Source organism: Cebus imitator, unplaced genomic scaffold (assembly GCF_001604975.1).
Source record: "Cebus imitator isolate Cc_AM_T3 unplaced genomic scaffold, Cebus_imitator-1.0 Scaffold28, whole genome shotgun sequence".
NCBI classification, from domain to species: Eukaryota; Metazoa; Chordata; class Mammalia; order Primates; family Cebidae; genus Cebus; species Cebus imitator.
In genome coordinates, this window is record NW_016107343.1 from 4,834,545 (window position 1) to 4,839,939 (window position 5,395).

General features: G+C 45.5%; 1 pseudogene; it reads right to left on the reverse strand.

Moving 5' to 3' along the window:
• The window catches only part of LOC108300484, a 10,206-nt pseudogene extending 5,297 nt beyond the window's left edge, over positions 1-4,909 (reverse strand).
• Positions 4,910-5,395: the final 486 nt, after the last annotated feature.

Below are 5,395 nucleotides of genomic sequence, written 5' to 3' on the forward strand. Positions count from 1 at the left end.
AAAAAAAAAAAAAAAAAAAAAGATAAGCAAATAGAAAATTAGCACATGAAAAGACAGTCAACACCATTAATCATTAGGGAAGTGCAAATCAAAACCACAGTAAGATAGCACTTCATACCCATTAGGATGGCTAAAATAAAAAGGACAAACAATGACAAGTGTTGGTGACAATGTGAAGAAATTGGGACCCTCATACGTTGCTGGTGGGAATGTAAAATGGTGCAGCCACTTTGGAAAAACACCTGGACCCTTCTTCAAAAAGTTAAACATGGAACTGCCATATGGCACAGCAATTCCACTCCCAGGTATATGCCCAAGAGAACCGAAAACACATGTTCACATAAAAATTTGCACACAAATTTTCCTAGCAGCATTATTCATAATAGCCAAAAAGCAGAAACAACTCTATGTGCATCAACTGATGAATATATAATAAAATGTGGTATATTCATACACTAGACTATTATATAGCAATATAGAGAAATGAAGCCGGGCGCGGTGGCTCAAGCCTGTAAACCCAGCACTTTGGGAGGCCAAGGTGGGTGGATCACAAGGTCAAGAGATTGAGACCATCCTGGCCAACATGGTGAAACCCCGTTTTTACTAAAAATACAAAAATTAGCTGGGCATAGTGGCAGGCGCCTGTAGTCCCAGCTACTAGGGAGGCTAAGGCAGGTGAATTGCTTGAACCCAGGAGGCGGAGGTTGCAGTGGGCCAAGATTACCCCACTGCACTCCAGCCTGGGAGACAGAGCAAGACTCCATGTCAAAAAAAGAAGAAAGAAAGGCAAGGAGGCAAGAAAGGGAAGGAAGGAGGGAAGGAAGGAAGGAAGGAAGGAAGGAAGGAAGGAAGGAAGGAAGGAAGGAAGGAAGGAAAAGAAAAGAAAGGAAGGAGGGAAAGAGGGAAGGCAGGCAGGCAGGCAGGCACACACAGTGGCTCATGCCTGTAATCCCAGCACTTTGGTGGGAGTTTGAGACCAGTCTGGGTGGTGAAACCCTGTCTCTACTAACATACAAAAAATTATCTGGGTGTGGTGGCATGCACCTGTAGTCCCAGCTACTTGGGAGGCTGAGGCAGGTAAATCACTTGAACCTGGGAGGCGGAGGTTGCAGTGAGCCGAAGTTGTGCCACTGCACTCCAGCCTGGGTGACCGAGCAAGACTCCATCTCCAAAAAAATAATAATAAATAAAAATAAATAAAGAAATGAATACCAATGCTGGGGGCTGGGTGCAGTGGCTCCCAGCACTTTGGGAGGTCAAGCCGGGTGGATCACCTGACGTCAGGAGTTGGAGACCAGCCTGGCCAACATGGTGAAACCCTGTGTCTACTAAAAACACAAAAATTAGCCAGGCGTGGTGGTGTGTCCCTGTCATGCCAGCTACTCGGGAGGCTGAGGCAGGAGAATCGCCTGAACCCTGGAGGCAGAGGTTGCAGTGAGCTGACATCGTGCCACTGCACTCCAGCCTGGGCAACAGAGTGAGACTCTGTCTCAAAAAAGAAAAAACAGCAACAACAACAACAAAATGAACACCGATGCTCTAATGTGGCTGAACCTTAAGAATGTTACCCTAAGTGAATGAAACCAGACGAAAAAGTCATATTTTGTATGATTTTATTTATATGACATGTCCAGAGTAGACAAATCTATAAAAACAGAAAGTAGAATAGGGTTTGTCTAGGGCTGGAAGGATTGAAGGGGAGGGGGAGGATGGGGAATGATTACTAGTGGAGATAGCATTTCATTTAGGGTGACGAAATGTTGGAAATTTAGATCATGGTGATAATTAAACAAGTTTGGGAATATATTAAAACCATTACCTTGTACACTTAAGTGGATGAATTTTATGGTATGTGAATTCTATATCAATAAAGGTATTCACATTTTTTATTTAAAAAATTCATCAGGAAGAAATTCTCTCCTTTAACCATGGCTCACGCCTATAATCCCAGCACTTTGGGGAACCCGGTCTCTATTAAAAATACAAAAAAAAAAAAAAAGGACCCGGGTGTGGTGGCACGTGCCTGTAGTCCCAGCTACTCAGGAGACAGGTAGGAGAATTGTTTGAACACGGGAGGCAGAGGTTGCAGTGATCTGAGTTGGCACCACTGCACTCCAACCTGGTGACAGAGCAAGATCTCGGCTCCCTGCAACATCCAACTCCCGGGTTCAAGTGATTCTCCTGCCTCAGCCTCCTGAGTAACTGGGACCACAGGAGCGTACCACCACACCCAGGTAATTGTTTTGTATTTTTAGTAGAAATGGGGTTTTGCCATGTTGGCCAGGCTGGTCTTGAGCTCCTGACCTCAGGTGATCCATCCCCACCCCACACCAGCCTCCCAAAGTGCTCGGATTATGGGCATGAACCACCACGCCTGGCCCATATCCAGTACTTTAAGTAACCCATACAGCTGATCCCATTTATTCCTGAGAAAACCTGCAGTCCTAGCCTGGAATCCCTGAAGAATCCCCGGTGGTTATAAGCAGCTCAGCTGGTTCAGTGGCAGTAGCCATGTCTGCTTACTTCTTGTCTATCCCTTGTTGATAGACCTCAAGGGTTGTCAACTGCAGTCTCATTTTGGAGCTGGTCTCATGGGCTGAGTTATTTTCAGCAACTGTGTGTTTACTTTGTACTCTGTTGACTTGGTGGGGGAGAGTTGAATATGTACACAGCTAAAGCTGCTATTTCACAGCGTCAGAGACACAGCTACAAGATCACCTGTTCAGAATATTTGATAGACCTAAGAGGAGGTGATTAATTATATCTCCTCCAGATGGGGCTTGAGTACAAGTTGGGGAAGAACCTAGAATGATACGCTTTTCCTTCCCTTCCCACCCCTGATGGAGGCAAGCTAAAATAATAATGGCAAATGGTTAGCAGTGTTCCCATAGAAGACAGACAGTACAGCATGGCTGTGCACAGTGCACCAAAAATAGTGGAATAAAGGAGAGACCTAAAACGAAACAAAACAGACTGCTTGACTTCAAGTTACATAGACCAACAAGCCATAACCTCCTACGCTGTGTAAATGAACTAAATTCACTGAAATAAACTCCGTCTTCAAGAAGTTCATCTTCAAAAACAACCACCACCACCGAAAAAACACCACCTTACAAAGACAATATTGTTCTGTAGCTGATTCTATAGCAAAAACTCCCTTTCCCAGGGAGCTTTGGTGTATTTTAGGGTGCCTAGCTTTGTATCTGAGAATATGAAATATGCAATTAGGACTTAGGAAGACAGATAGACTGAATACATGAATTGGTGGCTGATAAGGAGGGATGCTAGGTAGCTAAGAGACTGAATGCAAGAGAGGAGGAACCCAGGATGTCAACTGAAAACAACAAAATCATGGCTGGGCATGGTGGCTCACGCCTGTAATCCCAGCAATTTGGGAGGCGGAGGCAGGCAGATCACCTGAGGTCAGGAGTTCAAGACCAGCCTGGCCAACATGGCGAAACCTGGCTCTACCAAAAATACAAAAATTAGCTGGGTGTGGTGGTGGGCGCCTGTAATCCCAGCTACTGGGGAGGCTGAGGCAGGAGAATCGCTTGAACCTGGGAGGCAGAGGTTGCAGTGAGCTGAGATCACGCCACTGCACTCCAGCCCAGGCAGCAGAGTAAGACTCCATCCTAAAGATAAATAAATAAAATAAAAATGAACTGTTCTCCGTCCTCTTTCACATTTCCTGCTGAGATCTGGGAGATGAGGAGGGAAGAGAGGGAAGGCTGCAGCTAGCTTTAGGGTATAAGTATTATAGCTGGTTCCTGAAGCTGACAGAGGTGGAGTAATAGAAAGAGACCTGAAGACTGAGAGAGTTAATGGTGATTCGAGGCTCAGCTCTGCCACTAAATAGCTTGGTGACCTTGGACAGCTTGGATGATCTCATCTGCAAGATGAAGATAATAATAACCTAACTAATAAAGTTGTTGTAAAAACTAAATGAGACAATACTTACAAAAGGACTTTTTAAATTATAAAGAGTTACTTTGGTTTGTTTTGCTTTAGGATAGTTCTGGGGCTACGCTAATGTTACAGATATAAAAGAAGCGGAAAACATGACCTGTGATCTCAAGTGTCTTATGACCCTATAGGATAAATAAAGCTTACAAACATGGAAAACCTTTAGGATAGCACATGGCCGTGGAGGGTTGAATCAGAGCTCTCATCTTGTCCATTGAAGATGACTCAGGTATGGCTGGGTGTGTCTGGCTAACTGGTGGGATGGGTCTAAGGAGGCTGATTGGCAGGAAGGTTGGGCGCTTTGAGAGTCTTAGCCAATGTCTTGGTCATCAGAATGAAGTGTGGTCATTGTTACTCAAACGCAACTCTATTTCAACCCCTTAGCTGAAAATCCTGGGCTCAGAGAAAAGACAAGTTTCATGTAGACATTGAAAGAGCTATTTCTTGGGCCAGGCACGTGGCTCATGCCTGTAATCCCAGCACTTTGGGAGGCCAAGGTGGGTGGATCTCTTGAGATCAGGAGTTCAAGAGCAGCCTGGCCAACATGGTGAAATCTCATCTCTACTAAAAATACAAAATTAGCTGGGCATGGTGGCATGCACCTGTGGTTCCAGCTACTTGGGAGGCCGAGGCACGAGAATCACTTGAACCTGGGAGGTGGAGGTTGTAGTGAGCTGAGATCATGCCATTGCACTCCAGCCTGGGCAACAGAGTGAGACCCTGTCTCAAAAACAAACAAACAAAAAACAGAAAGAAAGAGTTGTTTCTCTATTTCCGTAACACACTAGGGCTCACATAACATGTTTTGGGACCTCTCTGAGTACATATCCAAAATAGCAAGGGAAATTATTCTCTGCTACAGCCCAGGTACTCCTTTAATATCCAGAAGGCTCTCAATGGAGCAGTGGAGAAGGCTCAGAGTGCCCATGAGAGGGAACAGAGTCATGGCAGTGCCAGCCTACAGAGGTGTCAGTATCCAGCAAGGACCACAGCACAATTCACTGAATACAGCAGTGTGCATTGTCCCCATCAGAGCTGTGACAATCCCTAGCAGAAACTGCCACACCAGCTAGTATAGTGGGAGGCGGTGTTAAGAGAATAGCTCAGGGCACCCGCAGCTCTTGATAGAGCACTGTGGATATTTTTGGACTGAAGGATGTTAGCTATCCTATGGAGTTGCTAGGAACTTTGAGAAAGGATGCTCCTATTAGAAGATGGACCCTATGAAGCCAGCAAAGCCCGGGCACTGTGATTCACACCTATCATCCCAGCACTTTGGGAGGCCAAGGCAGGCAGATTACGAGGTCAAGAGTTTGAGACCAGCCTGACCAACATAGAGAAATCCTGTTTCTACTTAAAATATAAAATTAGCCGGGCATGGTGGCGAGCACCTGTAATCCCAGCTACTCAGCAGGCTGAGGCAGGAGAATTG